This window comes from Eriocheir sinensis, chromosome 21 (assembly GCF_024679095.1).
Source record: "Eriocheir sinensis breed Jianghai 21 chromosome 21, ASM2467909v1, whole genome shotgun sequence".
Classification (NCBI taxonomy): Eukaryota; Metazoa; Arthropoda; class Malacostraca; order Decapoda; family Varunidae; genus Eriocheir; species Eriocheir sinensis.
In genome coordinates this window covers 34,630-55,765 of record NC_066529.1, presented here as the reverse complement: position 1 = coordinate 55,765, position 21,136 = coordinate 34,630, and the positions used below count along the sequence as shown (strand labels likewise).

Sequence of the window (21,136 nt, the reverse complement as noted above, 5' to 3'; positions counted from 1 at the left end):
GGAAGACACTTAAGATCACGCCCATAAGCCCACGACAGCCTTCCACGCCCGTGCACATGTGGATACATGAGACTAGTGCAGGAAAGATGTATTTTAGCCGTGAAAACGAGAAATATGTTACGGGCTAGGTTACTGCCCAAACCCGACACGAAAAATATACATCCTTATTTTCTCAAAAAGGAAGACACTTAAGATCACGCCCATAAGCCCACGACAGCCTTCCACGCCCGTGCACACGTGGATATATGAGACTAGTTAAGAAAAAATGTATTTTAGCCGTGAAAACGAAAAAATATGTTACGGGCTAGGTTACTGTCCCAGCCCGCCATGAAAAATATATATCCTTATTTTCTCAAAAAGGAAGACACTTAAGATCACGCCCATAAGCCCACGACAGCCTTCCACGCCTGTGCACACGTGGATATATGAGAGTAGTGCAGGAAAGATGTATTTTAACCGTGAAGACGAAAAAATATGTTACGGGCTTGGTTACTGTCCCAGCCCGCCACGAAAAATATATATCCCTATTTTCTCAAAAACGCCCATAAGCCACGACAGCCTTCCACGCCCGTGCACACGTGGAAATATGAGACTAGTGCAGGAAAAATGTATTTTAGCCGTGAAAACGAAAAAATATGTTACGGGCTAGGTTACTGTCCCAGCCCGCCACGAAAAATATATATCCTTATTTTCTCAAAAAGGAAGACACTTAAGATCACGCCCATAAGCCCACGACAGCCTTCCACGCCCGTGCACATGTGGATACATGAGACTAGTGCAGGAAAGATGTATTTTAGCCGAGAAAACGAGAAATATGTTACGGGCTAGGTTACTGCCCAAACCCGCCACGAAAAATATATATCCTTATTTTCTCAAAAAGGAAGACACTTAAGATCACGCCCATAAGCCCACGACAGCCTTCCACGCCCGTGCACACGTGGATATATGAGACTAGTGCAGGAAAAATGTATTTTAGCCGTGAAAACGAAAAAATATGTTACGGGCTAGGTTACTGTCGTAGCCCGCCATGAAAAATATATATCCTTATTTTCTCAAAAAGGAAGACACTTAAGATCACGCCCGTACGCCCACGTCAGCCTTCCACGCCCGTGCACACGTGGATATATGAGAGTAGTGCAGGAAAGATGTATTTTAGCCGTGAAGACGAAAATTTTGTTACGAGGTGAATGTCAAACTGCCCCGCCCCGCCCCGCCGAGAACATTTGAGCTTGTTTTCTGCAATATTACATCATCTACGCTAACGCCAGTGTAGGAAAGCCTTTCCCCATCGACAGTGAATGCGTGAGGCGTTGTGGCGACTCTTGCAAACGATAATTAGTGACACAACGTAAGAAAAACTGTCTGTACGGGGCTGGGCTCAGGTCAGGTGGCCCCCGATGACGCGGGTGTTAGAATCGCTCCTAACGGGGTAACTAACGCTGGCACACCTGACCTGGCACCTCACACACCTGCCGGCACACCTCTAAATTATGTTGTAATAATACCAATGAATCAAGGCACAAATGGAATAAGAGAAATTTTCAGAGTAAATTCTCAGACGGGGTTAGATTAGGTTAGTTTTCTTTTATTATTGACCCGGCAGTAGCAGCGGGGGATCATGTTTCTTAATGGTCCCTCTAAGCAAGAAAAATGAGAAAAAATCACCCCTCACACAAACCATTTCATAATATATATCAAAGCATTTGTGATCAGTTTATGCATCATCTATTTTTGGGGGGTTTATATCATTGCACAAATTTGGCCCGTTGCTGCTACAAGGTAAGGCCACAAATTTGGCCCGTCACTGCTACACGGTAAAGCCACAAATTTGGCCTGTCACTGCTACACGGTAAAGCCACAAATTTGGCCCGTCACTGCTACACGGTAAAGACACAAATTTAGCCCGTCACTGCTACATGGTAAAGCCACAAATTTGGCCCGTCACTGCTACACGGTAAGGCCACAAATTTGGCCCGTCACTGCTACCGGGTTAGTATTAAATGAAGCAGTTCAAGGGTAACTATGCATGAACACAACAAAGCCCACACAGCTATGGGCTTGTGTAACCATCAACAGTGGTATGCATTTCTTACCAATGTATGCCGGGAGGTCATGACGCAGGGCAGGGCGGGTCATCTCAGACATGGAAGAGTCGGTCATTTAGGGGTTTCTGGAAACTATAACCTTATAAACAATAACAGGCATCATATATTTATTAGAAATGAACAGTCAGTGTCTCAAAATTGGTATGCAAAGCTAATATGCTACCTAACTCCTACTCCCAAGGTTATGTAAGAATTGTTTTGAATCTTACAGTAAAGGGATGCAAATCAAGGGTATATATAACAACACACCCCACATAGCTATGGACTGGAATATCCATTAACAGCAGGCATTTCTTACCAATTTATGCCAGGGGGCGGGCAGGCCAGGAAGGTGGGGCTAGTCATCTCAGGCATGTAGTGGTTTCTGTAAAATACAAGGAATTACCAGACCTAAACCACTATTACACCAGCCCACTACACACCACAAAAAATGTCCACATATGCAAACAAACCGCCCCCCCCCTCTCCCAACCCAGCAGGGGGCTTCGTGGTGCAGTGGTTAGCACACTCGGCTCACAAATGAGAGAGCCCGAGTTTGATTCCCACGACAGCCTTCCACGCCCGTGCATACGTGGATACATGAGATTAGTGCAGGAAAGATGTATTTTAGCCGTGAAAACGAAAAATGTTACGGGCTAGGTTACTGTCCCAGCCCGCCACGAAAAATATATATCCTTATTTTCTCAAAAAGGAAGACACTTAAGATCACGCCCATAAGTCCACGACAGCCTTCCATGCCCGTGCACATGTGGATACATGAGACTAGTGCAGGAAAAATGTATTTTAGCCGTGAAAACGAAAAAATATGTTACGGGCTAGGTTACTGTCCCAGCCCGCCATGAAAAATATATATCCTTATTTTCTCAAAAAGGAAGACACTTAAGATCACGCCCATAAGCCCACGACAGCCTTCCACGCCCGTGCACACGTGGATATATGTGAGTAGTGCAGGAAAGATGTATTTTAACCGTGAAGACGAAAAAATATGTTACGGGCTTGGTTACTGTCCCAGTCCGCCACGAAAAATATATATCCTTATTTTCTCAAAAACGCCCATAAGCCACGACAGCCTTCCACGCCCGTGCACACGTGGAAATATGAGACTAGTGCAGGAAAAATGTATTTTAGCCGTGAAAACGAAAAAATATGTTACGGGCTAGGTTGCTGTCCCAGCCCGCCATGAAAAATATATATCCATATTTTCTCAAAAAGGAAGACATTTAAGATCACGCCCATAAGCCCACGACAGCCTTCCACGCCCATGCATACATGGATACATGAGATTAGTGCAGGAAAGATGTATTTTAGCCGTGAAAACGAAAAAATATGTTACGGGTTAGGTTACTGTCCCAGCCCGCCACAAAAAATATATATCCTTATTTTCTCAAAACGCCCATAAGCCACGACAGCCTTCCACGCCCGTGCACACGTGGATATATGAGAGTAGTGCAGGAAAGATGTATTTTAACCGTGAAGACGAAAAAATATGTTACGGGCTTGGTTACTGTCCCAGCCCGCGACGAAAAATATATATCCTTATTTTCTCAAAAACGCCCATAAGCCACGACAGCCTTCCACGCCCGTGCACACGTGGAAATATGAGACTAGTGCAGGAAAAATGTATTTTAGCCGTGAAAACGAAAAAATATGTTACGGGCTAGGTTACTGTCCCAGCCCACCACGAAAAATATATATCCTTATTTTCTCAAAAAGGAAGACACTTAAGATCACGCCCATAAGCCCACGACAGCCTTCAATGCCCGTGCACATGTGGATACAAGAGATTAGTGCAGGAAAGATGTATTTTAGCCGTGAAAACGAGAAAAATGTTAAGGGCTAGGTTACTGTCCCAGCCCGCCATGAAAATATATATCCTTATTTTCTCAAAAGGAAGACACTTAAGATCACGCCCATAAGCCCACGACAGCCTTCCACGCCCGTACATACGTGGATATATGAGACTAGTGCAGGAAAAATGTATTTTAGCCGTGAAAACGAAAAAATATGTTACGGGCTAGGTTACTGTCCCAGCCCGCCATGAAAAATATATATCCTTATTTTCTCAAAAAGGAAGACACTTAAGATCGCGCCCATAAGCCCACGACAGCCTTCCACGCCCGTGCACATGTGGATATATGAGACTAGTGCAGGAAAGATGTATTTTAGCCGTGAAAACGAGAAATATGTTACGGGCTAGGTTACTGCCCAAACCCGCCACGAAAAATATATATCCTTATTTTCTCCAAAAGGAAGACACTTAAGATCACGCCCATAAGCCCACGTCAGCCTTCCACGCCTGTGCATACTTGGATATATGAGAGTAGTGCAGGAAAGATGTATTTTAGCCGTGAAAACGAGAAATATGTTACGGGCTAGGTTACTGCCCAAACCCGCCACGAAAAATATATATCCTTATTTTCTCAAAAAGGAAGACACTTAAGATCACGCCCGTACGCCCACGTCAGCCTTCCAAGCCCATGCACACGTGGATATATGAGAGTAGTGCAGGAAAGATGTATTTTAGCCGTGAAGACGAAAATTTTGTTACGAGGTGAATGTCAAACTGCCCCGCCCCGCCCCGCCCCGCGTAAAGGGATGCAAATCAAGGGTATATATAACAACACACCCCATAGCTATGGACTGAAATATCCATTAACAGCAGGCATTTCTTACCAATTTATGCCAGGGGGCAGGCAGGCCAGGAAGGTGGGGCAGGGCGGGGCGAGTCATCTCAGGCATGTAGTGGTTTCTGTAAAATACAAGGAATTACCAGACCTAAACCACTATTACACCAGCCCACTACACACCACAAAAAATGTCCACATATGCAAACTAACCGCCCCCCCCCTCTCCCAACCCAGCAGGGGCTTCGTGGGCAGTGGTTAGCACACTCGGCTCACAAACGAGAGAGCCCGAGTTCGATTCCCACGACAGCCTTCCACGCCCGTGCACACGTGGATACATGAGACTAGTGCAGGAAAGATGTATTTTAGCCGTGAAAACGAAAAATATGTTACGGGCTAAGTGTCTGCCCCAAGCTCGCCATGAAAAATATATATCCTTATTTTCTCAAAAAGGAAGACACTTAAGATATAGCCCATAAGCCCATGACAGCCTTCCACGCCCGTGCATACGTGGATACTTGAGATTAGTGCAGGAAAGATGTATTTTAGCCGTGAAAACGATAAAAAATGTACCGGCCAGGGTTCGTTCCCCACCCGGCCACGAAAAATATATATCATTATTTTCTAAAAGGAAGACACTTAAGATCACGCCCGTACGCCCACGTCAGCTTTCCACGCCCTTGCACACGTGGATATATGAGACTAGTGCAGGAAAGATGTATTTTAGCCGTGAAAACGAGAAATATGTTACGGGCTAGGTTACTGCCCAAACCCGCCACGAAAATATATATCCTTATTTTCTCAAACAAGGAAGAAACTTAAGATCACGCCCGTACGCCCACGTCAGCCTTCCACGCCCGTGGACACGTGGATATATGAGATTAGTGCAGGAAAGATGTATTTTAGCCGTGAAAACGAAAAAATATGTTACGGGCTAGGTTACTGTCCCAGCCCGCCACGAAAAATATATATCCTTATTTTCTCAAAAAGGAAGACACTTAAGATCACGCCCATAAGCCCACGACAGCCTTCCACGCCCGTGCACATGTGGATACATGAGACTAGTGCAGGAAAGATGTATTTTAGCCGTGAAAACGAGAAATATGTTACGGGCTAGGTTACTGCCCAAACCCGACACGAAAAATATACATCCTTATTTTCTCAAAAAGGAAGACACTTAAGATCACGCCCATAAGCCCACGACAGCCTTCCACGCCCGTGCACACGTGGATATATGAGACTAGTTAAGAAAAAATGTATTTTAGCCGTGAAAACGAAAAAATATGTTACGGGCTAGGTTACTGTCCCAGCCCGCCATGAAAAATATATATCCTTATTTTCTCAAAAAGGAAGACACTTAAGATCACGCCCATAAGCCCACGACAGCCTTCCACGCCTGTGCACACGTGGATATATGAGAGTAGTGCAGGAAAGATGTATTTTAACCGTGAAGACGAAAAAATATGTTACGGGCTTGGTTACTGTCCCAGCCCGCCACGAAAAATATATATCCCTATTTTCTCAAAAACGCCCATAAGCCACGACAGCCTTCCACGCCCGTGCACACGTGGAAATATGAGACTAGTGCAGGAAAAATGTATTTTAGCCGTGAAAACGAAAAAATATGTTACGGGCTAGGTTACTGTCCCAGCCCGCCACGAAAAATATATATCCTTATTTTCTCAAAAAGGAAGACACTTAAGATCACGCCCATAAGCCCACGACAGCCTTCCACGCCCGTGCACATGTGGATACATGAGACTAGTGCAGGAAAGATGTATTTTAGCCGAGAAAACGAGAAATATGTTACGGGCTAGGTTACTGCCCAAACCCGCCACGAAAAATATATATCCTTATTTTCTCAAAAAGGAAGACACTTAAGATCACGCCCATAAGCCCACGACAGCCTTCCACGCCCGTGCACACGTGGATATATGAGACTAGTGCAGGAAAAATGTATTTTAGCCGTGAAAACGAAAAAATATGTTACGGGCTAGGTTACTGTCGTAGCCCGCCATGAAAAATATATATCCTTATTTTCTCAAAAAGGAAGACACTTAAGATCACGCCCGTACGCCCACGTCAGCCTTCCACGCCCGTGCACACGTGGATATATGAGAGTAGTGCAGGAAAGATGTATTTTAGCCGTGAAGACGAAAATTTTGTTACGAGGTGAATGTCAAACTGCCCCCCCACCCTGCCGAGAACATTTGAGCTTGTTTTCTGCAATATTACATCATCTACGCTAACGCCAGTGTAGGGAAAGCCTTCCCCATCGACAGTGAATGCGTGAGGCGTTGTGGCGACTCTTGCAAACGATAATTAGTGACACAACGTAAGAAAACTGTCTGTACGGGCTGGGCTCAGGTCAGGTGGCCCCGATGACGCGGGTGTTAGAATCGGTCCTAACGGGGTAACTAACGCTGGCACACCTGACCTGGCACCTCACACACCTGCCGGCACACCTCTAAATTATGTTGTAATAATACCAATGAATCAAGGCACAAATGGAATAAGAGAAATTTTCAGAGTAAATTCTCAGACGGGGTTAGATTAGGTTAGTTTTCTTTTATTATTGACCCGGCAGTAGCAGCGGGGGATCATGTTTCTTAATGGTCCCTCTAAGCAAGAAAAATGAGAAAAAATCACCCCTCACACAAACCATTTCATAATATATATCAAAGCATTTGTGATCAGTTTATGCATCATCTATTTTTGGGGGGTTTATATCATTGCACAAATTTGGCCCGTTGCTGCTACAAGGTAAGGCCACAAATTTGGCCCGTCACTGCTACACGGTAAAGCCACAAATTTGGCCTGTCACTGCTACACGGTAAAGCCACAAATTTGGCCCGTCACTGCTACACGGTAAAGACACAAATTTAGCCCGTCACTGCTACATGGTAAAGCCACAAATTTGGCCCGTCACTGCTACACGGTAAGGCCACAAATTTGGCCCGTCACTGCTACCGGGTTAGTATTAAATGAAGCAGTTCAAGGGTAACTATGCATGAACACAACAAAGCCCACACAGCTATGGGCTTGTGTAACCATCAACAGTGGTATGCATTTCTTACCAATGTATGCCGGGAGGTCATGACGCAGGGCAGGGCGGGTCATCTCAAACATGGAAGAGTCGGTCATTTAGGGGTTTCTGGAAACTATAACCTTATAAATAATAACAGGCATCATATATTTATTAGAAATGAACAGTCAGTGTCTCAAAATTGGTATGCAAAGCTAATATGCTACCTAACTCCTACTCCCAAGGTTATGTAAGAATTGTTTTGAATCTTACAGTAAAGGGATGCAAATCAAGGGTATATATAACAACACACCCCACATAGCTATGGACTGGAATATCCATTAACAGCAGGCATTTCTTACCAATTTATGCCAGGGGGCGGGCAGGCCAGGAAGGTGGGGCTAGTCATCTCAGGCATGTAGTGGTTTCTGTAAAATACAAGGAATTACCAGACCTAAACCACTATTACACCAGCCCACTACACACCACAAAAAATGTCCACATATGCAAACAAACCGCCCCCCCCCTCTCCCAACCCAGCAGGGGGCTTCGTGGTGCAGTGGTTAGCACACTCGGCTCACAAATGAGAGAGCCCGAGTTTGATTCCCACGACAGCCTTCCACGCCCGTGCATACGTGGATACATGAGATTAGTGCAGGAAAGATGTATTTTAGCCGTGAAAACGAAAAAATATGTTACGGGCTAGGTTACTGTCCCAGCCCGCCACGAAAAATATATATCCTTATTTTCTCAAAAAGGAAGACACTTAAGATCACGCCCATAAGTCCACGACAGCCTTCCATGCCCGTGCACATGTGGATACATGAGACTAGTGCAGGAAAGATGTATTTTAGCCGTGAAAACGAGAAATATGTTACGGGCTAGGTTACTGTCCCAGCCCGCCACGAAAAATATATATCCTTATTTTCTCACAAAGGAAGACACTTAAGATCACGCCCATAAGCCCACGACAGCCTTCCACGCCCGTGCACACGTGGATATATGTGAGTAGTGCAGGAAAGATGTATTTTAACCGTGAAGACGAAAAATATGTTACGGGCTTGGTTACTGTCCCAGTCCGCCACGAAAATATATATCCTTATTTTCTCAAAACGCCCATAAGCCACGACAGCCTTCCACGCCCGTGCACACGTGGAAATATGAGACTAGTGCAGGAAAATGTATTTTAGCCGTGAAAACGAAAAAATATGTTACGGGCTAGGTTGCTGTCCCAGCCCGCCATGAAAAATATATATCCATATTTTCTCAAAAAGGAAGACATTTAAGATCACGCCCATAAGCCCACGACAGCCTTCCACGCCCATGCATACATGGATACATGAGATTAGTGCAGGAAAGATGTATTTTAGCCGTGAAAACGAAAAATATGTTACAGGTTAGGTTACTGTCCCAGCCCGCCACAAAAAATATATATCCTTATTTTCTCAAAAACGCCCATAAGCCACGACAGCCTTCCACGCCCGTGCACACGTGGATATATGAGAGTAGTGCAGGAAAGATGTATTTTAACCGTGAAGACGAAAAAATATGTTACGGGCTTGGTTACTGTCCCAGCCCGCCAAATAAAAGATATATCCTTATTTTCTCAAAAACGCCCATAAGCCACGACAGCCTTCCACGCCCGTGCACATGTGGATACATGAGATTAGTGCAGGAAAGATGTATTTTAGCCGTGAAAACGAAAAAATATGTTACTTGCTAGGTTACTGTCCCAGCCCACCTCGAAAAATATATAGCCTTTTTTTATCAAAAAGGAAGACTCTTAAGATCACGCCCATAAGCCCACGACAGCCTTCAATGCCCGTGCACATGTGGATACAAGAGATTAGTGCAGGAAAGATGTATTTTAGCCGTGAAAACGAAAAAATGTGTTACGGGCTAGGTTACTGTCCCAGCCCGCCATGAAAATATATATCCTTATTTTCTCAAAAAGGAAGACACTTAAGATCACGCCCATAAGCCCACGACAGCCTTCCACGCCCGTACATACGTGGATATATGAGACTAGTGCAGGAAAAATGTATTTTAGCCGTGAAAACGAAAAAATATGTTACGGGCTAGGTTACTGTCCCAGCCCGCCACGAAAAATATATATCCTTATTTTCTCAAAAAGGAAGACACTTAAGATCGCGCCCATAAGCCCACGACAGCCTTCCACGCCCGTGCACATGTGGATACATGAGACTAGTGCAGGAAAGATGTATTTTAGCCGTGAAAACGAGAAATATGTTACGGGCTAGGTTACTGCCCAAACCCGCCACGAAAAATATATATCCTTATTTTCTCCAAAAGGAAGACACTTAAGATCACGCCCATAAGCCCACGTCAGCCTTCCACGCCTGTGCATACTTGGATATATGAGAGTAGTGCAGGAAAGATGTATTTTAGCCGTGAAAACGAGAAATATGTTACGGGCTAGGTTACTGCCCAAACCCGCCACGAAAAATATATATCCTTATTTTCTCAAAAAGGAAGACACTTAAGATCACGCCCGTACGCCCACGTCAGCCTTCCAAGCCCATGCACACGTGGATATATGAGAGTAGTGCAGGAAAGATGTATTTTAGCCGTGAAGACGAAAATTTTGTTACGAGGTGAATGTCAAACTGCCCCGCCCCGCCCCGCCCCGCGTAAAGGGATGCAAATCAAGGGTATATATAACAACACACCCCACATAGCTATGGACTGAAATATCAATTAACAGCAGGCATTTCTTACCAATTTATGCCAGGGGGCAGGCAGGCCAGGAAGGTGGGGCAGGGCGGGGCGAGTCATCTCAGGCATGTAGTGGTTTCTGTAAAATACAAGGAATTACCAGACCTAAACCACTATTACACCAGCCCACTACACACCACAAAAAATGTCCACATATGCAAACTAACCGCCCCCCCCCTCTCCCAACCCAGCAGGGGGCTTCGTGGGGCAGTGGTTAGCACACTCGGCTCACAAATGAGAGAGCCCGAGTTCGATTCCCACGACAGCCTTCCACGCCCGTGCATACGTGGATACATGAGATTAGTGCAGGAAAGATGTATTTTAGCCGTGAAAACGAAAAAATATGTTACGGGCTAGGTTACTGTCCCAGCCCGCCATGAAAAATATATATCCTTATTTTCTCAAAAAGGAAGACACTTAAGATATAGCCCATAAGCCCACGACAGCCTTCCACGCCCGTGCATACGTGGATACTTGAGATTAGTGCAGGAAAGATGTATTTTAGCCGTGAAAACGATAAATATGTTACGGGCTAGGTTACATTCCCAGCCCGCCACGAAAAATATATATCCTTATTTTCTTAAAAAGGAAGACACTTAAGATCACGCCCGTACGCCCACGTCAGCTTTCCACGCCCTTGCACACGTGGATATATGAGACTAGTGCAGGAAAGATGTATTTTAGCCGTGAAAACGAGAAATATGTTACGGGCTAGGTTACTGCCCAAACCCGCCACGAAAATATATATCCTTATTTTCTCAAAAAGGAAGACACTTAAGATCACGCCCGTACGCCCACGTCAGCCTTCCACGCCCGTGGACACGTGGATATATGAGATTAGTGCAGGAAAGATGTATTTTAGCCGTGAAAACGAAAAAATATGTTACGGGCTAGGTTACTGTCCCAGCCCGCCACGAAAAATATATATCCTTATTTTCTCAAAAAGGAAGACACTTAAGATCACGCCCATAAGCCCACGACAGCCTTCCACGCCCGTGCACATGTGGATACATGAGACTAGTGCAGGAAAGATGTATTTTAGCCGTGAAAACGAGAAATATGTTACGGGCTAGGTTACTGCCCAAACCCGACACGAAAAATATACATCCTTATTTTCTCAAAAAGGAAGACACTTAAGATCACGCCCATAAGCCCACGACAGCCTTCCACGCCCGTGCACACGTGGATATATGTGAGTAGTGCAGGAAAGATGTATTTTAACCGTGAAGACGAAAAAATATGTTACGGGCTTGGTTACTGTCCCAGTCCGCCACGAAAAATATATATCCTTATTTTCTCAAAAACGCCCATAAGCCACGACAGCCTTCCACGCCCGTGCACACGTGGAAATATGAGACTAGTGCAGGAAAAATGTATTTTAGCCGTGAAAACGAAAAAATATGTTACGGGCTAGGTTGCTGTCCCAGCCCGCCATGAAAAATATATATCCATATTTTCTCAAAAAGGAAGACATTTAAGATCACGCCCATAAGCCCACGACAGCCTTCCACGCCCATGCATACATGGATACATGAGATTAGTGCAGGAAAGATGTATTTTAGCCGTGAAAACGAAAAAATATGTTACGGGTTAGGTTACTGTCCCAGCCCGCCACAAAAAATATATATCCTTATTTTCTCAAAAACGCCCATAAGCCACGACAGCCTTCCACGCCCGTGCACACGTGGATATATGAGAGTAGTGCAGGAAAGATGTATTTTAACCGTGAAGACGAAAAAATATGTTACGGGCTTGGTTACTGTCCCAGCCCGCGACGAAAAATATATATCCTTATTTTCTCAAAAACGCCCATAAGCCACGACAGCCTTCCACGCCCGTGCACACGTGGAAATATGAGACTAGTGCAGGAAAAATGTATTTTAGCCGTGAAAACGAAAAAATATGTTACGGGCTAGGTTACTGTCCAAGCCCACCACGTAAAATATATATCCTTATTTTCTCAAAAAGGAAGACACTTAAGATCACGCCCATAAGCCCACGACAGCCTTCAATGCCCGTGCACATGTGGATACAAGAGATTAGTGCAGGAAAGATGTATTTTAGCCGTGAAAACGAAAAAATGTGTTACGGGCTAGGTTACTGTCCCAGCCCGCCATGAAAAATATATATCCTTATTTTCTCAAAAAGGAAGACACTTAAGATCACGCCCATAAGCCCACGACAGCCTTCCACGCCCGTACATACGTGGATATATGAGACTAGTGCAGGAAAAATGTATTTTAGCCGTGAAAACGAAAAAATATGTTACGGGCTAGGTTACTGTCCCAGCCCGCCACGAAAAATTTATATCCTTATTTTCTCAAAAAGGAAGACACTTAAGATCGCGCCCATAAGCCCACGACAGCCTTCCACGCCCGTGCACATGTGGATACATGAGACTAGTGCAGGAAAGATGTATTTTAGCCGTGAAAACGAGAAATATGTTACGGGCTAGGTTACTGCCCAAACCCGCCACGAAAAATATATATCCTTATTTTCCAAAAGGAAGACACTTAAGATCACGCCCATAAGCCCACGTCAGCCTTCCACGCCTGTGCATACTTGGATATATGAGAGTAGTGCAGGAAAGATGTATTTTAGCCGTGAAAACGAGAAATATGTTACAGGCTAGGTTACTGCCCAAACCCGCCACGAAAAATATATATCCTTATTTTCTCAAAAAGGAAGACACTTAAGATCACGCCCGTACGCCCACGTCAGCCTTCCAAGCCCATGCACACGTGGATATATGAGAGTAGTGCAGGAAAGATGTATTTTAGCCGTGAAGACGAAAATTTTGTTACGAGGTGAATGTCAAACTGCCCGCCCGCCCCGCCCGGCGTAAAGGGATGCAAATCAAGGGTATATATAACAACACACCCCACATAGCAATGGACTGAAATATCAATTAACAGCAGGCATTTCTTACCAATTTATGACAGGGGGCAGGCAGGCCAGGAAGGTGGGGCAGGGCGAGTCATCTCAGGCATGTAGTGGTTTCTGTAAAATACAAGGAATTACCAGACCTAAACCACTATTACACCAGCCCACTACACACCACAAAAAATGTCCACATATGCAAACTAACCGCCCCCCCCCTCTCCCAACCCAGCAGGGGGCTTCGTGGGGCAGTGGTTAGCACACTCGGCTCACAAATGAGAGAGCCCGAGTTCGATTCCCACGACAGCCTTCCACGCCCGTGCATACGTGGATACATGAGATTAGTGCAGGAAAGATGTATTTTAGCCGTGAAGACGAAAATATGTTACGGGCTAGGTTACTGTCCCAGCCCGCCATGAAAAATATATATCCTTATTTTCTCAAAAAGGAAGACACTTAAGATATAGCCCATAAGCCCACGACAGCCTTCCACGCCCGTGCATACGTGGATACTTGAGATTAGTGCAGGAAAGATGTATTTTAGCCGTGAAAACGAAAAATTATGTTACGGGCTAGGTTACATTCCCAGCCCGCCACGAAAAATATATATCCTTATTTTCTTAAAAAGGAAGACACTTAAGATCACGCCCGTACGCCCACGTCAGCTTTCCACGCCCTTGCACACGTGGATATATGAGACTAGTGCAGGAAAGATGTATTTTAGCCGTGAAAACGAGAAATATGTTACGGGCTAGGTTACTGCCCAAACCCGCCACGAAAATATATATCCTTATTTTCTCAAAAAGGAAGACACTTAAGATCACGCCCGTACGCCCACGTCAGCCTTCCACGCCCGTGGACACGTGGATATATGAGATTAGTGCAGGAAAGATGTATTTTAGCCGTGAAAACGAAAAAATATGTTACGGGCTAGGTTACTGTCCCAGCCCGCCACGAAAAATATATATCCTTATTTTCTCAAAAAAGGAAGACACTTAAGATCACGCCCATAAGCCCACGACAGCCTTCCACGCCCGTGCACATGTGGATATATGAGACTAGTGCAGGAAAGATGTATTTTAGCCGTGAAAACGAGAAATATGTTACGGGCTAGGTTACTGCCCAAACCCGCCACGAAAAATATATATCCTTATTTTCTCAAAAAGGAAGACACTTAAGATCACGCCCATAAGCCCACGACAGCCTTCCACGCCCGTGCACACGTGGATATATGAGAGTAGTGCAGGAAAGATGTATTTTAACCGTGAAGACGAAAAAATATGTTACGGGCTTGGTTACTGTCCCAGCCCGCCACGAAAAATATATATCCTTATTTTCTCAAAAACGGCCATAAGCCACGACAGCCTTCCACGCCCGTGCACACGTAGAAATATGAGACTAGTGCAGGAAAAATGTATTTTAGCCGTGAAAACGAAAAAATATGTTACGGGCTAGGTTACTGTCCCAGCCCGCCACGAAAAATATATATCCTTATTTTCTCAAAAAGGAAGACACTTAAGATCACGCCCATAAGCCCACGACAGCCTTACACGCCCGTGCACACGTGGATATATGAGACTAGTGCAGGAAAAATGTATTTTAGCCGTGAAAACGAAAAAATATGTTACGGGCTAGGTTACTGCCCCAGCCCGCCATGAAAAATATATATCCTTATTTTCTCAGAAAGGAAGACACTTAAGATCACGCCCATAAGCCCACGACAGCCTTCCATGCCCGTGCACACGTGGAAATATGAGACTAGTGCAGGAAAAATGTATTTAAGCCGTGAAAACGAAAAAATATGTTACGGGCTTGGTTACTGTCCCAGCCCGCCACGAAAAATATATATCCTTATTTTCTCAAAAAGGAAGACACTTAAGATCACGCCCATAAGCCCACGACAGCCTTCCACGCCCGTGCACATGTGGATACATGAGACTAGTGCAGGAAAGATGTATTTTAGCCGTGAAAATGAGAAATATGTTACGGGCTAGGTTACTGCCCAAACCCGCCACGAAAAATATATATCCTTATTTTCTCAAAAAGGAAGACACTTAAGATCACGCCCATAAGCCCACGACAGCCTTCCACGCCCGTGCACACGTGGATATATGAGACTAGTGCAGGAAAAATGTATTTTAGCCGTGAAAACGAAAAAATATGTTACGGGCTAGGTTACTGTCGTAGCCCGCCATGAAAAATATATATCCTTATTTTCTCAAAAAGGAAGACACTTAAGATCACGCCCGTACGCCCACGTCAGCCTTCCACGCCCGTGCACACGTGGAAATATGAGACTAGTGCAGGAAAAATGTATTTTAGCCGTGAAAACGAAAAAATATGTTACGGACTAGGTTACTGTCCCAGCCTGCCACGAAAAATATATATCCTTATTTTCTCAAAAACGCCCATAAGCCACGACAGCCTTCCACGCCTGTGCACACGTGGAAATATGAGACTAGTGCAGGAAAAATGTATTTTAGCCGTGAAAACGAAAAAATATGTTACGGGCTAGGTTACTGTCCCAGCCCGCCACGAAAAATATATATCCTTATTTTCTCAAAAAGGAAGACACTTAAGATCACGCCCATAAGCCCACGACAGCCTTCCACGCCCGTGCACATGTGGATACATGAGACTAGTGCAGGAAAGATGTATTTTAGCCGTGAAAACGAGAAATATGTTACGGGCTAGGTTACTGCCCAAACCCGCCACGAAAAATATATATCCTTATTTTCTCAAAAAGGAAGACACTTAAGATGACGCCCATAAGCCCACGACAGCCTTCCACGCCCGTGCACACGTGGGTATATGAGACTAGTGCAGGAAAAATGTATTTTAGCCGTGAAAACGAAAAAATATGTTACGGGCTAGGTTACTGCCCCAGCCCGCCATGAAAAATATATATCCTTATTTTCTCAAAAAGGAAGACACTTAAGATCACGCCCATAAGCCCACGACAGCCCTCCACGCCCGTGCACACGTGGAAATATGAGACTAGTGCAGGAAAAATGTATTTCAGCCGTGAAAACGAAAAAATATGTTACGGGCTAGGTTACTGTCCCAGCCCGCCACGAAAAATATATATCCTTATTTTCTCAAAAAGGAAGACACTTAAGATCACGCCCACAAGCCCACGACAGCCTTCCACGCCCGTGCACATGTGGATACATGAGACTAGTGCAGGAAAGATGTATTTTAGCCGTGAAAACGAGAAATATGTTACGGGCTAGGTTACTGCCCAAACCCGCCACGAAAAATATATATCCTTATTTTCTCAAAAAGGATGACACTTAATATCACGCCCATAAGCCCACGACAGCCTTCCACGCCCGTGCACACGTGGATATATGAGACTAGTGCAGGAAAAATGTATTTTAGCCGTGAAAACGAAAAAATATGTTACGGGCTAGGTTACTGTCGTAGCCCGCCATGAAAAATATATATCCTTATTTTCTCAAAAAGGAAGACACTTAAGATCACGCCCATAAGCCCACGACAGCCTTCCATGCCCGTGCACATGTGGATACATGAGACTAGTGCAGGAAAGATGTATTTTAGCCGTGAAAACGAGAAATATGTTACGGGCTAGGTTACTGCCCAAACCCGCCACGAAAAATATATATCCTTATTTTCTCAAAAAGGAAGACACTTAAGATCACGCTTATAAGCCCATGACAGTCTTCCACGCCCGTGCACACGTGGATATATGAGACTAGTGCAGGAAAAATGTATTCTAGCCGTGAAAATGAAAAAATATGTTACGGGCTAGGTTACTGCCCCGGCTCGCCACAAAAAATATATATCCTTATTTTCTCAAAAAGGAAGACACTTAAGATCACGCCCATAAGCCCACGACAGCCTTCCACGCCCGTGCACACGTGGATATATGAGAGTAGTGCAGGAAAGATGTATTTTAACCGTGAAGACGAAAAAATATGTTACGGGCTTGGTTACTGTCCCAGCCCGCCACGAAAAATATATATCCTTATTTTCTGAAAAACGCCCATAAGCCACGACAGCCTTCCACGCCCGTGCACACGTGGAAATATGAGACTAGTGCAGGAAAAATGTATTTTAGCCGTGAAAACGAAAAAATATGTTACGGGCTAGGTTACTGTCCCAGCCCGCCACGAAAAATATATATCCTTATTTTCTCAAAAAGGAAGACACTTAAGATCACGCCCATAAGCCCATGACAGCCTTCCATGCCCGTGCACATGTGGATACATGAGACTAGTGCAGGAAAGATGTATTTTAGCCGTGAAAACGAGAAATATGTTACGGGTAGGTTACTGCCCAAACCCGCCACAAAAAATATATATCCTTATTTTCTCAAAAAGGAAGACACTTAAGATCACGCCCATAAGCCCACGACAGCCTTCCACGCCCGTGCACACGTGGATATATGAGAGTAGTGCAGGAAAGATATATTTTAGCCGTGAAGACGAAAATTTTGTTACGAGGTGAATGTCAAACTGCCCCGCCCCGCCCCACCCCGCCGAGAATATTTGAGCTTGTTTTCTGCAATATTACATCATCTATGCTAATGCCAGTGTAGGAAAGCCTTTCCCCATCGACAGTGAATGCGTGAGGCGTTGTGGCGACTCTTGCAAACGATAATTAGTGACACAACGTAAGAAAAACTGTCTGTACGGGGCTGGGCTCAGGTCAGGCGGCCCCCGATGACGTGGGTGTTAGAATCGCTCCTAACGGGGTAACTAACGCTGGCACACCTGACCTGGCACCTCACACACCTGCCGGCACACCTCTAAATTATGTTGTAATAATACCAATGAATCAAGGCACAAATGGAATAAGAGAAATTTTCAGAGTAAATTCTCAGAAGGGGTTAGATTAGGTTAGTTTTCTTTTATTATTGACCCGGCAGTAGCAGCGGGGGATCATGTTTCTTAATGGTCCCTCTAAGCAAGAAAAATGAGAAAAAATCACCCCTCACACAAACCATTTCATAATATATATCAAAGCATTTGTGACCAGTTTATGCATCATCTATTTTTGGGGGGTTTATATCATGGCACAAATTTGGCCCGTTGCTGCTACAAGGTAAGGTCACAAATTTGGCCCGTCACTGCTACACGGTAAAGCCAAAAATTTGGCCCGTCACTGCTACACGGTAAAGACACAAATTTGGCCTGTCACTGCTACACGGTAAAGCCACAAATTTGGCCCGTCACTGCTACAAGGTAAGGCCACAAATTTGGCCCGTCACTGCTACCGGGTTAGTACTAAATGAAGCAGTTCAAGGGTAACTATGCATGAACACAACAAAGCCCACACAGCTATGGGCTTGTGTAACCATCAACAGTGGTATGCATTTCTTACCAATGTATGCCGGGAGGTCATGACGCAGGGCAGGGCGGGTCATCTCAGACATGGAAGAGTCGGTCATTTAGGGGTTTCTGGAAACTATAACCTTATAAATAATAACAGGCATCATATATTTATTAGAAATGAACAGTCAGTGTCTCAAAATTGGTATGCAAAGCTAATATGCTACCTAACTTCTACTCCCAAGGTTATGTAAGAATTGTTTTGAATGTTACAGTAAAGGGATGCAAATCAAGGGTATATATAACAACACACCCCACATAGCTATGGACTGGAATATCCATTAACAGCAGGCATTTCTTACCAATTTATGCCAGGGGGCGGGCAGGCCAGGAAGGTGGGGCGAGTCATCTCAGGCTTGTAGTGGTTTCTGTAAAATACAAGGAATTACCAGACCTAAACCACTATTACACCAGCCCACTACACACCACAAAAAATGTCCACATATGCAAACAATCCGCCCCCCCCCTCTCCCAACCCAGCAGGGGGCTTCGTGGTGCAGTGGTTAGCACACTCGGCTCACAAATGAGAGAGCCCGAGTTTGATTCCCACGACAGCCTTCCACGCCCGTGCATACGTGGATACATGAGATTAGTGCAGGAAAGATGTATTTTAGCCGTGAAAAAGAAAAAATATGTTACGGGCTAGGTTACTGTCCCAGCCCGCCACGAAAAATATATATCCTTATTTTCTCAAAAAGGAAGACACTTAAGATCACGCCCATAAGCCCACGACAGCCTTCCATGCCCGTGCACATGTGGATACATGAGACTAGTGCAGGAAAGATGTATTTTAGCCGTGAAAACGAGAAATATATTACGGGCTAGGTTACTGCCCAAACCCGCCACGAAAAATATATATCCTTATTATCTCAAAAAGGAAGACACTTAAGATCACGCCCATAAGCCCATGACAGCCTTGCACGCCCGTGCACACGTGGATATATGAGACTAGTGCAGGAAAGATGTATTTTAGCCGTGAAAACTAAAAAATATGTTACGGGCTAGGTTACTGTCCCAGCCCGCCACGAAAAATATATACCTATCCTTATTTTCTCAAAAAGGAAGACACTTAAGATTACGCCCATAAGCCCACGACAGCCTTCCACGCCCGTGCACACGTGGATATATGATACTAGTGCAGGAAAAATGTATTTTAGCCGTGAAAATGAAAAAATATGTTACGGGCTAGGTTACTGTCCCAGCCCGCCACGAAAAATATATATCCTTATTTTCTCAAAAAGGAAGACACTTAAGATCACGCCCGTACGCCCACGGCAGCTGTCCACGCCCGTACACACGAGGATATATGAGAGTAGTGCAGGAAAGATGTATTTTAGCCGTGAAAACGAAAAAATATGTTGCGGGCTAGGTTACTGTCCCAGCCCGCCATGAAAAATATATATCCTTATTTTCTCAAAAAGGAAGACACTTAAGATCACGCCCATAAGCCCACGACAGCCTTCCACGCCCGTGCACACGTGGATACATGAGACTAGTGCAGGAAAGATGTATTTTAGCCGTGAAAACGAGAAATATGTTACGGGCTAGGTTAATGCCCAAACCCGCCACGAAAAATATATATCCTTATTTTCTCACAAAGGAAGACTGTTAAGATCACGCCCGTACGCCCACGACAGCCTTCCACGCCCGTGCACACGTGGATATATGAGACTAGTGCAGGAAAGATGTATTTTAGCCGTGAAGACGAAAATTTTGTTACGAGGTGAAGGTCAAACTGTCCCGCCCCGCCCCGCCCCGCCCCGCCCGCTGAGAATATTTGAGCTTGTTTTCTGCAATATTACATCATATACGCTAACACCAGTGTAGGCAAGCCTTTCCCCATCGACAGTGAATGCGTGGGGCGTTGTGGCGTCTCTTGCAAACGATAATTAGTGACATAACGTAAGAAAAACTGTCTGTACGGGGCATGGCTCAGGTCCGGCGGCCCCCGAAGAAGCGGGTGTTAGAATCGCTCCTAACGGGGTAACTAACGCTGGCTCACCTGACCTGGCACCTCACACACCTGCCGGCACACCTCTAAATTATGTTGTAATAGTCCACGCCCCCCAGTGGCCAGTATTTGGGCCACATTACCTAATATTGCACAAAGCAACTCTGAGCCGTTCGTCCATAATCAAGCAAACGTTCGTGTTTTTTCCAAGTCAATGATAACAATGCATAAACGTCCCTTATTTCTAAACGTACAGCAATTCTGATGACACCACTGGAATACAACAGAATACAACCGAATACAACAAAATACAACAGAATACAACCCTTATCCCTTGTTGTTTACCTGCAACAATAAACTATCAATCAGGCAAAACGTCAAGGTTATGCTTGGGTTAGGTAAATTATGATTAGAGAATGCGTGCGCGTGCTTCAGTGCTGTCCTAGAGAGCCCTCACTCCG

The 21,136-nt window shown here is 44.9% G+C and overlaps 1 long non-coding RNA gene across 1 annotated transcript in view; it reads right to left on the bottom strand.

Moving 5' to 3' along the window:
• The window catches only part of LOC127001461 (uncharacterized), a 33,741-nt gene extending 14,366 nt beyond the window's left edge, over positions 1-19,375 (bottom strand). Inside the window, exons 1-8 of the long non-coding RNA XR_007755279.1 lie at positions 19,027-19,375; positions 18,717-18,800; positions 10,494-10,569; positions 8,117-8,182; positions 7,807-7,890; positions 4,779-4,854; positions 2,404-2,469; positions 2,094-2,177 (exon numbers count right to left, since the gene is read on the bottom strand). This is a non-coding gene — a long non-coding RNA (uncharacterized LOC127001461). The remainder of the gene's footprint in view (positions 1-2,093; positions 2,178-2,403; positions 2,470-4,778; positions 4,855-7,806; positions 7,891-8,116; positions 8,183-10,493; positions 10,570-18,716; positions 18,801-19,026) is intronic.
• Positions 19,376-21,136: the final 1,761 nt, after the last annotated feature.